Below are 17,007 nucleotides of genomic sequence, written 5' to 3'. Positions count from 1 at the left end.
CCGTATTCCTACGAGTGGTGGAACTAGTGATCCAAAAATAATTAAATCAGAACAAGGAGATTCATAGGTCTAAAAACTATATCTTATCTTATGGCTGTGATACACAGACCTCCATAATTTTATAAAAGCTGATAATTTATACGTATACCATAGGTCAGTGTGGTTGGCAATAGTAGAGTTTTCACCATGGTGGCTTTGAATTTTTTTGGGTAGCAGGTTTCAAAAGTTTCCATCAAATATTAAAGTGGTAAAATTGTTGAGCTTTTTTCTTTTTACAATATCCATGGCAGGTTTTGCGATAGTAATAATATGGTTCTGTGATTGAATGTTTAAGTCGTGGTCGGTACTAATTCCGGTAGGTTGCGTTGTGATCAGGTCTATGATTTTCACAGAACAGAGAGCGATTTTAGATAAAATCATCTAAAAGCTAACGCTTTTAAATGATTTTATTAATTTTATTACACCGGAATAAATAATCTTATTCTAACCACTACACAATTCAATTAAAATTATTAAATAACAAATATTTATTACACGAGTTTTTCTTTCATTATTTATTGTTTTTTTTTTTTGTTTAATTTAAAAAATGGTTAAATGGTTAAATAAACTAATTAAATACGAAATATAATTAATACAAAACACTATTGAAAAATTATGAAAAAAATACAACCCTCCCACTGCGGGCCATTTGAGTGCTCAAACAACCGCTGGCCAGAGCTCCAGAGTGAGGAACCCCCTCACAAACGAGCCGTCTCAAGAATCACTGCCTTCTGTATCCGACCCTTGATCCAGCAGTTAAGTAAAAGCTTCTTATAGTGTAATTGGTCGACGCTTTTCGCTTTTAGACTATTGACCAAAAAGATTATCGGAACAATAATAGTTATACAAGTATTATTATGTAATCTTAAGTATATTATTTAAATTGTCAGGCCATATAAAACCTAATAGACCACAATAACCAAGCCTCGGGCTATGTTTTAATAGATGCAAATATTCAATAACGTTTCAAGTTCATTGCCAAAGCTATATAGATGTGTATCTTGATTACCGTTTAATTTAGCTAATTTATTTAACTTTTTTACTACATGACAAGCTTTATTCGACCTTGGTGAACCTGTAGAAGGGTTACGTATTATGTACGCACGTAAGTATGGACTTAATAATAACTAGCGGACGCCTGCGACTTCATCCGCGTGAAACCCTACTACTACCCTACCCTACTCCCACTCTACAGCTACCCTACCATACAGGGGATGAGTAGGGACTCAACCCTACCCCTACCCTACTCCTACCAAATCCCTACTCTTCCCCTACCCTACCCTAACCCTACCCTACCCCTACTCTACCCTACCCTGCCCCTACCCTACCCCTTTATGCAGATCGACTCATTATAATATTAATTCACTAAAAAAGAGCTAAAAAAGCTTCTTACAAGTTCAAAAGGACATCATCTACGTCAGGACGAAGGTTACTGCAATGTATGGCTGCCGATCTACGGTAAAAGAGTAAAGCAGGATCTATATTGAAAACTAGCTGACACCGCGCGGTTTCACCCGCGTGGTTCCCGTTCCCGTAGGAATATGTGGATAATATATAACCTATAACCTTCCTCGATAAATGGGCTATCTAACACTGAAAGAGTTCTTCAAATCAGACTAGTAATTCCTGAGATTAGCGAGTTCAATCAAACAAACAAACTCTTCAGCTTTATAATATTAGTATAGATTGGGCGCTCTCACGGACATACAGGCTATCAGTGGCGCTCCAAAATTTGCTGCTTGTTAGAAGAATAAAACTTCGACAAGAAAAAGATCTATTATAATCTAAATAAGTATCTATAAAATGTCTGTCTAATGTTCATTTATTTTAATTACATGATTTTAGCTATAGGACAGCACCGATGGGAAAACAATTTAACCTCTACAACAACAATAACATCACAATGACACAACAGCAATGCATTTAACTCAAACGAATAAAGTCCTTATTCCCTTCTTTTAACCATTACTTAGACTGCAATATATTTCTTGCCCAAACTGCAATTATTCTCACGATCATGATCACTGTTTGATATCTGAGACGTAACGGAAAAACCGACTTATCTTTTTACGTGCAGTTCTCATTGAAAACGGAACATCAACCACGTGGAACCGTGGCGGCGGTCAGGGGTGTACTGTTATTCTTCTATCGTATTTCACTTTGTTGCGTAGTTTTTAACCGACTTGAAAAAAAGGAGGAGGTTCACAATTAGACGCGTATGTTTTGTTTTTTAGTTAACTGCTTCAATGCCTTTTAAAAACGTTAAAAAAGCGTTCAATTATAGTATGAAGTCAAATATAGTATGAAGTTCAAAGACGTCTATTTCCAAATCCAAAAATTTAAAATCCAACATTTCTCGAAAAAATTCGTGTCGCAAAAACGTTGTCGTGTGAACATATACTTGGGAATGCATTTGTTGTATTTCAACACTTTTTTAACGTTCGTTAAAAAAACTCTCGTGCGAATGAAGGCTTAATGATTAGTTTAAAAATTCATACATACTTATAGACGAACATATAAAATCAATAATCTCATTTCAAAAACCGGTACATCTTTAGGATCTATTCAACAAACTGGAGGTTATTTCAAACAGTTAACTAGTTTGGGCGCGGTAGCTGATGATATAACGCATTAAACGGTATATATTATAAAACAACCGTCTCTTTAACTAGATATAACATCCTGAGAATATAACGTAATTATAAATTTTGTAATTTTCTAAAGGCCACCTCGAAAGGAGAAATTAAGGATATTTCAAATAACTTCTTCATTATTAGTCTCTTTTATCGGCTCACCACGGGGCGAGGCGTTTTTCCATATAGGATAGAAAATATAGACCCACGACGCGGTTCTAAAATTGCGTCGACTATCTCAGGGCACCTTGGGATTAGGAGATAAAAATAATCATCAGAATTGCTCCATAAACGATGAAGTTATGCGCGAACACACATGAAAAAATATATATGTATATACGGTCGAATTAAGAAACCTCCTCCTTTTTTGAAGTCGGTTAAAATTTATGTATGTCCAACTACGACATAGAGCGCAGGTAGTGTCGGGGTTTGAGTATATTTTGATTCAAATATTTTTTTTATTTAACTTGTAAGGTCGGCTGCTGGCATATTCACTACTTTGGTCTTTATTACCAACCTATTAAAATAAACATCAAACCAGTTGACATAATGTCATCTACATTCTACATACAGTATGAAATCCAACAGTAAGTAATTGACTTACTGGTGGATATCATACTGTGGTGGCATACATTAAAGATAGTGAATTAGCCGGCTGGAAGGCTTCGACTGTGGCAAATATATAAATATATATGACATCCACCATTGCAATACAATACCAAAAACCTTGTTTTCACTGTCCAATCATCCAAGAGAAAAATGCACGAAGTAATCGAAAATTAATTGGAATGGGACAATAAGGAATCTAACTCAAACAAGTAAACTATATAATAGTTTCATTGTTCAACTAATTAATCAATTTCATCGTTTCGTTATCTATAGAGAGAACTGCAAGAGATTATCTACAATTACTTAAATCTGCAGATATTGCAATAGTTTATTTCGCAACTCCTATGCATGTTATGTCAACTTATTAATAATAATAATAGTTTTTAGTTATTTAGGTCGAGTTGTAAATTTTATAATTACGCTGATCGTAATTGTACGTTAGATAAATATTGAGGTCGCCATCACTATGAAGGCCTCAAGTCGATATCCGAATGTGCAGTAAAATTACTAAGCGCTTGCAAAACCACTTCGCATCTATTGCTTGAGCATCTTACGCTGTCGTTGGAAAAAAATAAATTTTATACGCAAACACACAAAATTATGTACCTATACCTAATAGCAATGCAGTACTTTTTGAGCATTTGAAAAGAGAAATACAACATTTTTATGTATTATCATTATCAACCCTTCAGATCACTTCTGAGCTCGAGTGTCCTTTCAGAATGAGAGGGGTAAGGCTAATAATCCAGCACGCTGGGCTAATGCGGATTAGCAAACTTCACACACGCAGAGAATTAATAAAATTCTCAGGTTTCCTCACCATGTTTTTCTTTCACCGTTTGAGACACGTGATATTATTTTTTTTTAAATGCACACAACTGAAAAGTTGGAAGTGCATGCCACGGACTGGATTCGAAACTACACCCTCCGGAATCGGAGGCAGAAGTCATATCTACTGGGCTATCAAGTCTCTCATATGTTATTTTTATGTATAGGCATCTATTATTATTTATAGAAGATCCTTGTTACCTTACGCTTTGTCAGTAGGTTGCTAAAGTAAGAAAAAAGTTTCTTAAATAAGTATGTTTCGAACAATGTAAGTACATACTTTGGAGCTCATAAATTTAATAATATTCATTCATTTTAATAATCTTCAAGTACTTAAAATAAAACTGTAACAGGTTAAATTCTATATTGAAGATATTTTGAAAATTTTAGCTAGAGGGCATTATATTATAATAGAAATATTTAAATAATGGGTAATACTGAAGCTAAAAAAATATATTTTTTATTTTTTGTCTGTCTGTCTGTCCGTTTTTTGTTGTTCGGGCATCACACTGAAGCTACTGAATAAAACTTGGCACGATTTGGGACCATTATACGAAGAAGATTATTTCGTTATAATTATTATATTTAAGGTGGTTTCTTTGTTAGAAACGCTAATCGGAAACTTAAAATGGAATTTATGAAATTGAATTTTATTATTATACCTACATGATTTTTTTTCATTCTAGTTGTATCATTCAAATAAACAAACACTATAATGTATTACTTAAATTACTTATATTACACCCATTGTAATGCGTAGGGAGGAAAGTCATATTACTAGAAAAATGTTGAATGTGCAAGTGGAAGGACGTAAGAGGAGAGGAAGTCCAAAGAAGAGATGGTTGGATTGTGTTAAAGAGGACATGTGTGTAAAAGGAGTGGATGGTGAGTTGACGAGTATTAGAGACGAATGGAAAAGATTGACATATTTTTCCGACCCCACTTAAGTGGGATAAGGGTAAGTTGAGATGATGATGACTTATATTACACCCATAATGGTTGGTTTAAACTGTGACAAATATTTGCCAAAATACTAAAATAACAGACCTTCCTGTGAGTAGAAACAAAACTAAAATAAAAAATACAAGAAAGGACCTAAAGTAATACTTTTTTTTTTTTATTTTGAATAAGCAAGCGCTTAGCTGCAATCATGCCTGATGGTAAGCGATGATGCAGCCTATGGTGGAACGCGCTTGCCTAGAAGATGCCTATTCACTCTTGACTTGAAAATACCCATGTTGTAGGTGGTGGGGAAAACTGAAGCTGGGAGAGCATTCCACATCTTTGCAGTGCATATAAGGAATGAGGAACTAAACCGCTTGGTACGCGCCCGAGGGATTTCGACAACGTAGCACACACACTAAAAATACAATACACACTAAAAGTCAAGCAATGATGATTGCTCTACAAAATAATACAAAAGCGCAAGACCCAAATATTTTAACAACGAAAGCGGCACAGGTAGGTACTAAAAAATCCTTATGTAATTTAGTGCACTGCTCTTATAAATCATCTCAATAGAGAGTAGTCTAAGAGCTAGTCATTAAAAATTACATGAAAAAGTATCTTTAATTTTTCATGTAAGTAACAACTATTTACAAAAGATGAACTAAAGCAATGTTCAACCAATATCGTTACAATGCAATGGCAAAGTGGAATCGGTTTCCTCTTTTAATACCTGCCTGTGTTTCGAAACCAAGGTTTTAGTTTAATTATTTTACTTACTTGTGAATGCATTTCTTTTATTTTTTTTTTCTATTTCCTATCAATTCATTCACAATCATCGATGTCCTATATCCTCCATCAGTGCACAATTAATAAGAATCTCCAAAACAAGATAACATTGAGCCCGCTATTAATGTCATGTCGGGATTTTTTTTAAGTTTAACTCAAATAAAGATTAATTCTAAACGTTTAAAGTATGAAACCTACTGATTATATTTTTTTAACATAGTAAGTATAATTTAAAAGCCACATTATACAGACATATTTTCCATAATTGAATTTTTTATTATTAGAGACAGAAGTTAGAACACAATAGCGCAACTGCCATTGACGAGTAATATGTATTCTTAATTCAATTCTTATTTTGTTAAAATAGCTTAAAAACTAATATTTAATTTAATATTTTAAACAAGTTATAGCTTGTATTATCTTATTGAGGCCTAAAACTTCGTTCTTATCTGCACAACTATTTTACCAGCTTACAAGCAATTAGACATTGACTCTTAGCCTACAAGTGATAGGTAGACATTCTGTATCCGGCCCATGGCTTTAAATTAGCTATTAACACATGTTCATGTAACATAATTACTATTGTCTGGTGTAATTATCTAGTAAGAAGCTTGTGATTAACTTCACCCTCTCTCTAGCAGACAATCAAGTGTTGCAAGTTAAAAATTTAAATCACTACCTATAAATAACAGGAGATAAAAATTTTGATAGCTTATTTAGCTCAGTTAAAGTAGATTTGACATGAGACATGTAGAGTTGCCAACCGTACTATAATATATATTATATTATATATATATACTATATTTTGGGTCTGCGTACTATATACTATAGAAAAAATATATAGTACGTAAAAATACTATATTTTCAACGTTCATATCTAACAAACAAAATTTTCATTTTAAGTATTTAGGAACATTAGTTTTCGACAGATGCAATAACGTCAAGCCTATCAATACTTTCCTATCGTACTGAGTTCCAAACATTAAAAAAAAAAATTAAAAAACATATCATTTGGTTTTCAAAAATATAAAAATCCGATGTGCAAAAGGAATTGACACGCTTATACCACAAACAAATCTTCAAAAATACAACATGACTATAAAATTAATATTTTATTTTAAATAAATGTTGATTTTTTAGTTTTAGCTTAGTCCCAAAAAATACTATATTTTGGCAACCCTAGAGACAATATGTATATTTTGGTAGGTACCTGTAATAATGAATGAATTAAAAAAAAACTAAAAGCTATAATTGAGATAAAAGCTTAAATATAGAAAATGGCAAGTTTTTTATCATAGTAAATGTATTTAACTTTGAAAATAATTATAAGTTTTTTAGTTTCACAACAATTTCACAATTAGAGAAACTCTGTTTACATTAATAATGGAGTTTTCATTAACTCGTACCTACACGCACTTGAACCAACTAGTAATCGTCCGGTTTCGAAAATATATAAGCAGTTACGTACGAGATATCCTTTTTAACAATCAAACAAGAATTTCACACTCTATTTAGCATATTGGTTAGGAAATGTTTACTATTTCATCCTTTTAGAGTCATAAAGACTGTGGGGCATGTGTATGTTTTGTATAACTCGCAAGTGCGAGTTTCGAATTCTCCGATATCTTTCTCATTCTATAGTATCGTGTAAAAAAGAGAGAGATAGAGGTGAACTCGAAACTCGCAATTGCGACTTATTCTGCTATTTATTCTGTAAAGATAAAAATATCGTTACAGAATAAATAGCCTAGCTGTTCTATTTCTACAAACGCTTCGATAATAATAAAAATTTATGAGTTTTTTCACTTCTTTTCCCTAGGTCATGTGATCAATTTATCAAGTTATTCATACGTCGTTCATAAATACTTATTTATGTCACTGTATTTATATTTAGGATACATTTAAGTTATTGTATTTATATTTGTTTAGTATTCGTCGACCCCCCACTAGATAGACCTAGGACATCAAGCGAGTTGCAGAAAGTCGCTGGATGTTGGCAGCTCGAGACCGTTGTGCAATTTCTGGATAGAACGTTGTCCATTCAAGATACCAATGCACAACATGTCCAGCAGTGGATGTCCATCGGCTGATAATGATGATGATAATGATTGATTTTTAAATAAAAAATATTTACAATTTATTCACGTCACTAGTACTTATATTATATTGAACTGTAAATCCTTAGCTGATTCAATGGCCTGTGGATAGTTTCTTTAAATTTGAAATTAGTATATCGTTTTTCATTTAAATTTTAGACGCAATCAAACGCAAACTTATCATCGACAAAAAGAAGAGTTCTATAAAGTTCTTACTTTTGTTTAAATAAACAATATTTTGTTAGTCGTAATTTTATTTTTGCAAATCACTCAGGCGAGTTCAAGATAGTGTAGTGGTAGGTCCTTGCAAAATAATATGTTAAAGTGGTAAACAAAGACTTGCTCAAGACACTGCTGCTGTGTAAGACGTGTAGGTATACATTGCGTCAACAACTATTTGACGACTTCTCCACTATGAATGCATTACTACAAATGTCCAGGGATCGATTCCTAGCTGAAGTCATTTTTATGTTTTCCAAAATGACTCTATTTTATTTTTTGAGTGTCGTACTGTCTCCTTAATAGGACCTTAGTGTCGTCACCGAAGCTTTTGGGCGTCTACAGAAGCCTGAGGGGGTCCGAAGGCAGATGCAGAGAAGAGATGGACGAAACGACTATTGTCTAAAACTGATTCGGCTGATTTGTTCCTGTTGGTACGTGAATATGTTTGTATGTGAGATTTATGAAAGACGAAGCCACCATGTATTGTTTACTTATTCAAGGGATTTTGCAGCATTTTCGATAAAAGCTCTCAGACTTGATTTATCGGACAATTCCAACAATTATCGTCTTATTATTTCAGCCGATTTACTCAAAACTATTATATATTCAAACCTTACTTATGAATAACTCTATCCATAGTTGAAAACTGCATGGAAATTCACTCAAATTTATCGCCAACAACAAACAGACAAACGCGGTGGAGGACGTGATTTTATAATTAAAGGACGCCCGCGACTTCTTCCGCGTGGATTTCAGTTTTTCACAAATCCTACGGAATCCATGGATCTTTCCGGTATGAAAAGCCTATGTGGTAATCCAGAGTAAAATCTATTTCCATTCCAAATTTCAGCCAAACCGCTTCAGTAGCCGTAGCGTAAAAGAGTAACAAACATACATACTTACACACACACACACACAACCTTCGCCTTAAAAATAATATGATGTGTATAGATTTAGATAATACAAACAAAGATTCGGATCCGCAATATAAACTCTCAATAAAGAATTGATATAATTAACATACCACAGACAATAAATTAACACTCCAATAAATAACATTTTATGATGATCGTAACTTTGCAATAAAAAGTTTACGCTCTCTGCTACCTATATCATAGACTGATAGAGTGATTTGTTAATAAATTTAAATACGCAGTTATTAGAATGCTTGTAAGTCTTGCACATAATGTGCAATAAGCAAACACTCAAGAGTTATTTGGTAGATTCTGCAGGACAATTCACTAACTTTGACGTATGTTAGTGGACATTACAAAATGTACCACCTAGCTATTGTTAGTAATTTTCAAGTCACGTGATTTCATAACCACTATTTATTTAATGTTATCTGATCAACATTGAGATTAGATTAGGTAAAAAATGTCAACCGGTACTAACAACCCATCGTGGATATCACAGAGTAAGAACGAGTAGATGACGTTTCCCATCACTTGAAGTTATTTTTAACCGACTTGAAAAAGGAGTAGGTTCACAATTTGATCGGTATTTTTTTTATGTAATGTCAAAGGTCATATCCACAGAGCTACCTGGGTTCTCTCTCTCTAAAACTTAGATAATAATTATAATAGTACAAAGTGCTGTTCAAGTTATGAGTACTTATAGTCTCATCATCTAAGCAAATACGCAAAATTAATCCAATGAGACTTAACTTGGCTTAGTTGACCTCTTAAAAAAAACGTTTATTTTATGAAGCCAACAGTTTGATGTTATAATAATTTTCTATTCAACAAACCCGGAGAAAGATTCATAGTGTAGTGTAGTCTTCAAAATCTAGTAACATAGGTACATATTTGCTGACAAGTGACCTACAAATCTTCATACCCAGTTTAAAAGTGGAACGTAATGTAACAAACTCAACAATTCACTCAAATCTCAAATGTAAGCAAGAACCTATCTCACAAATCTAACGCGAAAGCGATTAAATAAAAATAAAATTAGGTTCCAGGTATAATTTTTGAAAGTCTGTGACAAAAATTCTAAATTCATTTATTTATTCATATTATACGATTAAATATATATGTTCATCATTGTTATTATCGGCGTCTGTGGTGCAGTGGCATGTGCGATGGTTTTTCAAGACGGAAGTCCTGGGTTCGATCCCCGGTTGGTTGGTTTTTTTTTTATTCTTTACAAGTTAGCCCTTGACTACAATCTCACCTGATGGTAAGTGATGATGTCTATTCGGCTCACTGCTGAGCTCGAGTCTCCTCTCAGGATGAGAGGGATTAGACCAATATTCTACCTCGCTGGCCTAATGCGGCTTGGGAGGCTTCACACACACAGATAATTTTCAGTTTCCTCACGATCTTAATTTTTACTAACATACTGAAAATTTCTTACTAGAAAGAAAATCTCAGATATAGCATAACGCAGGATTCCAACACAGGACCTCATGATCTGAAACCACATACTTGGACTAACCACTGGTCCTACGAGACAGTTCCTCCTGTATATTCTCTGTGTAGATAGTCTCAAAATAAGAATGACCTCTACTTAATGGGTCCAAGAGACCCTATCGACTAATTTATTGTTTATTTATGCAAGTAGATACCTATAGAATAGGCTGGCCGTTACATTAATTTGCTCTTTATTAGCAACCTATTAAAATAAACATCAAATCAACTGAGAAATGTCATCTACCTACTGTATGATATGCACGAAGGGTTGTCAATATGGATGACATTTTTTATAGATTTCAATTTCGTATATATCAACTAAAATACGTCAAATGTGAATTAGGCTGCCGATTTAAAATGCGTTTGCTTAGAAAATTTCTTACTTAATTTCCTAATCTCATTTTTAGCCCATCATATGAAAATCCGGTCACCCGTAACATTCTAATTAGGTAACTTGACCTAACATTACTTAACAACACCGCATCGTATAACTTTTCCCACTCTCGCACAACCAAACTACCGAACCCCACTCCAATCTATTTTCTAAAAAAATGACAGACAGTAGGTAACCGTAACAAGCGTTCTGCAAAACGATAAAAAACAAGTGTAACACGTCAAACTTTCACCCAAATTAGAACCAAACACAAAGTGTCGGGTACTTTGCTAAAAACGCACGACCAAAAAAAAAAAGGTTTGAAATTACCAAACACGGTAATCATCATTAAGACGTAATGCTTTCTATACACCAAATCATGGAAAATTGTTTATAAAATTGCATAATTATGCAAATTTCTGTTAGAAAATAAATAAACAAATTGTATGTTAAATTTACTAACCTCTTCGATCGGGGAACACAATCAACTTGAAAAATTATTTACACACACGATCGCGTAATTGAAAAATTCGAATTTTAAAAATGGGACACAAAACACGTCAACCCTTCACGGTGGTCTGAAAGCAACTGATGTTACTCGGAGTAGGCTGCGCAGGCGCAGGTCGCGGCGCGATGCCCATCGAAGCCTACATCGTTATGCAATGTGAGATATGTTTCTGAGATTGCCCGTCACCGTTTTCTCTATGCAATTTTGTCTTTACGCTTTTGTTGTGATATGTGCACTCAGGTGTGTTATTTGTGATCCAAATTCCTTAAAAGCCTACCAATTTTTGTAGATGCTCGTATAAATGTACGAGTATGAGTATGTTACGTAGTTGTGAATCAGTTATTTTAAAACAATAACTACGAGTAAAAGCGAACTTTAGTATTGAGTTAGTTACAATAACACTAATTCTAACTTTAGGAAGTTTGTTTAAAGTAGTAAAATGACAGTCAAGCATTTGACAGTAGACAGTTGACAGACAGACAGACAATTTAACCATGTTAATATAACTGTTTGGGCTGTGACGTATTAGACCTGTATGAGAAAAGACCCGCTCTTCCATAACTATACTCGTAGTTTCATTATAAAACAGTAATAATAATTTTGAAACTAACTAATATAGTAATAACTAATATAATAATAGTAGTAACTAATATATAATAAAATAGGTAATACAAATTATTTACTTCCATTATACATAGCAAAATTACCTCAATAATAGATAGTGCGCAACCGATAGAGCAAGCTTTTTTTCAACTATTGACCACATCTATACGCTAGATCAAGTCATAGAAAAATACTCTGAATTCAACAAAGACTTGTATATAGGTCTCATCGATTACACCAAAGCTTTTGACAGTCTCTATCATAGCTCTATCAGGCAAGCTCTACACAACTGCAACTTAGACCCAATGTTCATTAGAACTATAAAAAATATATATCAAAATAGTATGAGCAGAGTCAAGCTAGAAGTCCGAGGCAAGAATTTAAAATAGCCCGGGGCGTCAGGCAGGGTGACCCACTATCCCCAAAATTATTTTTAGCTATCTTGCAGGACATATTTTCCAAATTGAACTGGATCTCTGAAGGTATCCCTATCAACAACGATCGTCTCACCCATCTCAGATTTGCTGACGACATAGCAATCTTTGCTGAAACTCGAAAGAAATTACAAAATATGATTCCTAACTAAATATAGAGAAGAGAGTATACATGTAGAACTTCATATGAACCTTAGCAAGACAAAAATAATGACAAATAGAAAAAAAATAAATATAATGCTAGATGGTGTAGAACTTGTATAATATGTTGAGCAATGCTCATACTTAGGAAAACAAGTATATTTTTCTAAAAGAAATAATGAAGACGAAGTTCACATAAGATTGAGTCACGTGTAGCTGTAAGAAATATTGGGCCCACAAGAACTACGACCTGATTATGAAAAAGACTGTCATGGACACCTGTATTTTGCCCTGCTTTACCTATGGCTCTCAAATGTGTATTTTACAAACAAGATAAGAACTTGTCAGCGGGTTATGGAGAGAAGCATGCTAAAATTAAACAATCTAACACGTACTTCATTTAGTATTACTAACATAGAAATAAGAAAATATAGTATAAGTATTTTGTAATAGGTTAAGGAAAGAAAGAAACTGTGAATCAGCTTTTTACGTTTTAACGTTTAATTAATATTTGAACCATTTTTAGCATAAACATTTTTATGTATAATAGAGCTCTTAATGACAGCTAATCAGGTTAAGAAGTACCTACTCCTCAAGCCACAATAACTCTATAACTAAGGGTTGTTTTTTTTTTACGAAAATCTGTCATTATTCAAGATAAACACAGTGATTGGCACATTGAGACAATAGTTAATGTCATTGAGTACCTATCGTTAAATTGTTAAATTCAATGGAGTTTAAAAAAGCGATGAAATACACTGATTTTACGGTTAAAGATAAAAGGACACAAAATCAAATATTCATGTGTCTATCTTCAAACCTCAAAAAATAAGGGTATAGTAAACGTGCGCAACTTTGTCCACATGGAATTCAGGATTTCTTAAGTCCCGCGGGAACTATGGTTTATTCCGGGATAAATATAAGCATTTTTGGGAAATTATTGTTTATGTTTTGGGGTCGTGTAAACAACTCATTTATATAACTTAAAAGTACTTATGATAAAACAGTTATTTTGAAATCACAGACAGACACGTCATACCTATTTTATCTATGTTTCGATGTATATATTTATTATATCGAACGTCTTGTACATATGTTTTCTGTGACGTAACGCGAAACAATTACTCTCTCAAGAATACTTTCTTAGATTTAAGTAACCCTTAATCACCTACCAAATTTAATTTCCTTAACGTCCTACGTTCGGTCACAACTTTCAACATACACTATAAATCATCATCACATCAGAATAATCATTCAGCATATAATTCTTGTTTAGCTCTTCTTTCCAATAACATTTGACAATAATTATTCGTTTCCATTCATTAAAACATTAAATCTACAAGTATAAATGAATAAAAAATCACGCAACCACCTACGAGCGGTCTCAGAGACCGCTGGCGAAATATTTTCCTGCTCGAAGTTGAACACGGGCACGTATCCCCGAGCGCAAGCATATTACAGTTAAATGTGTACAAAAAGTACGTATCGAAAATTTTTTAAAAAAGCTAATTTTGAAACCCGTTGCGGTCTCTGAGACCTCACATAGGTGGTTAAGGGGTACCTAATAAAATACCTATACATCGTAAAACAATTCCATAACGTTATATAATGTATAAAATGATTACAATAAATAATACCGTTAAATTGATTTGAGGTCAAGGTGATTCTTTGCTTCACAGTCAGTAACAATTATTGCTTTATTGATCATTTTTGCGTAAATCTTGCTATTGCGATGACTTCAACATTAATTACTGTGTAAACTAATAGATTTCCTTTTGTGCCCACTTTTAATAATCGAGTGTCGGAACGAAGTTTAGTTATACGGCTTATGGTAGAGTTTATGACGGACTCTTAGGAATTTGGAATAGCTTGTACATCACAAGCTACTCCAAGGTGTCTCAACAAAGAGGTCCTGGATTCCCCAGCTATGGTCGGTTTAGAATTTTATATTTTCTAAATTGGCCCAAGTCTGGTCAGTTTGTGTGGCTAAGGGTGGGTTCACAAGGCATTATTTTTTATTTATTTAAGTAACATTTACCTTCACCTACAAAGAGAACCCTGGAAGTCAAAATACGCTGACAACGATGAGACTTAGCCCTCATTCGCACGAGCGTTTTTTTAACGAGCATTAAAAGGCGTTCAAATATAGTATGAAGTTAAATGAAGGTCCAACGCTAAAAATTGAAAATGAAAATGAATTTGAAATATTTGAACGTTCTTTTAACGTCCATTAAAAAACTCTCGTGCGAATGGGGGCCAACAGTGGCATTCATAGACATTGTTGGGGCACCCCCAAGGAATCATTCAGCCGCTGAGTATCGAATTTAACCTCTATTTGTTTAAGAATTTGACACTCAGCAGTTGAATGATCCTCTGGGGGGCCCCATTTATACAATAAAGTCGTTAACTCTCCGGACGACGACACAACAGACTACGCTTATCAGATACACAATCACAAGCAGCGCAGCATCTTCGCCGGTAAAGACAAGGTTCCCATTTTCTTACGTCATCCGGACATCGGTTTTATCCACGGTCACGAGGATGTACTAAATACTGATACATTTAGAGAAAAACAACGTTCATAAACGCTTAAGCGGAAGTTCAACTCTCACACGACGCCCTTAGAGAGAGAGCTTTTCCGCCCTTCTCTGCTTCTTTTGCCTTCGGGCCCACCAGGCAATGCTTCTGCGCTGGCCCAAAGCCCTTGGTGAGATGCCGCTGAGGAGCCCATTAAGAAGCCCACGGGAATAACACAATAAGAAAATAAAAACATTCTTTTTTTTTATTTTTTTATTTCAATCTAACACTAACATTACAGGTTATCCCCAATTTACTAGTGTAGACAAAAGTAACAAAACATAAAAAAATCAAAAACTTATTTTATGTACTTTATCAAACAGCCTAGTGGGCAACCTTTGTGAGTTATATAGCCTTTTACTCTGGTTATAGACACAACTCTGTTATAGGCCTACTACTTAGATCAGATAACTTGTTTCGTCAACTATAGAAATCTAGACGTTTTAGTATTCCACTTTCCAAGTTATTAAGTTAATCGGGAATTATTTTTTTATTATTAATCTAGTATACATTAATTTATTTATGAATAGGCTTTACAGATTTGTAATTTGTAACGTAATACATAGAAGATTTATAATGTTACTCAAATTCGATTATAGATAGAAAGAACTGCCTATCATAAAAATTCTATAACTTATTTACCGCAGTCAGGTTACATAGGGGATTTGAATATATTATAAAGATCAGTAAGGGGCAACGATGCGTCGCAATGGGCTGCCAATTAAAAGTAAACTTTAGGCATAATTTACGTACGGTTGAAATTGCCTTGAAGTTCAAAGACCTTTGTAGTTACGCAATTTACAAGTCTATTGGGTATAGAAGCAATTCATCAATATAGCATACTTACTAGTAGACTCGAAACACCAAACTAGGATGCAACGCAATTAGTTATATTATTGAACTAGCGGACGCCTGCGACTTCGTTCACGTAAAATTTGTTTTCTTTTTCACAAATCCTGGGGAACCACGAATTTTTCCCGAATAAAAAGCGGCCTTTAAGTTGCCCAATAACCTCTCATCATTATTAAACCATATTCGGCTCACTGCTGAGTACGAGTCTCCTCTCAGTATGAGAGGGGTTAGGCCAATAGTCCACCACGCTGGCCCAATGCGGATTGGCAGACTTCACACACGTAGATAATTAAGAAAATTCTCAAGTATGCAGGTTTCCTCACGATGTTTTTTCTTTACCGTTAAAAACAGCGACGTCGCCCTGAGTTTCCCGAGGCTCAGAATGTAATGGTTTTGGCTGGTGGGAGGCTTCGGCCGTAGCTAGTAACCAGCCTACAGGCAAAGATGTACCGTCAAGCGATTTAGCGTTCCGGTACGATGCCGTGTAGAAACCGAAAGGATGGATGGGCAAACTTGTTAGGAGAAGGATGAAAATCCACAAAATTTTCATCCTTCTCCTAACAAGTTAGCCCGCTTCCATCTTAGACTGCATTATCACTTGTAGTCAAGGGCTAACTTGTAAAGAAAAAAATATATATGTTATGTAGATTGCAACACCTCAGCCGTTTAATGGGTTTGAGGTAACAAACATACAATTAAACAAATATACAAGTACTTCAAAGACATAATTTTGTCTTCGTTGTTTTAGTATAATTAATTTCTTAAGGAAATTATATTTTCTTTATACACACCTAATGATGATCGATTAAGTGCTTAAAGCGTACAAACACAAACAATAAATTTAACTGTAACATCGCATTCAGAAATGTTCGTACGTCCGCAGCATTCTCAATAAATTTACATACATTGCCCGAATTTTCACCGCGCCGAATTTCCCGGCACTT

At 34.2% G+C, this 17,007-nt stretch overlaps 1 protein-coding gene across 1 annotated transcript in view; it reads right to left on the bottom strand.

Annotated features, from left to right (window-relative positions):
• LOC112044103 (elongation of very long chain fatty acids protein AAEL008004) overlaps positions 1-11,580 on the bottom strand; it is a 44,391-nt gene extending 32,811 nt beyond the window's left edge. Inside the window, exon 1 of the mRNA XM_024079847.2 lies at positions 11,412-11,580. The gene's annotated coding sequence lies outside the window, so the exon portion shown is untranslated. The remainder of the gene's footprint in view (positions 1-11,411) is intronic.
• Between the last annotated feature and the right edge of the window lie 5,427 nt (positions 11,581-17,007).

The sequence above is a fragment of the Bicyclus anynana genome, chromosome 7, assembly GCF_947172395.1.
Source record: "Bicyclus anynana chromosome 7, ilBicAnyn1.1, whole genome shotgun sequence".
NCBI lineage: Eukaryota > Metazoa > Arthropoda > Insecta > Lepidoptera > Nymphalidae > Bicyclus > Bicyclus anynana.
This window is presented reverse-complemented; position numbering and strand designations above follow the sequence as displayed.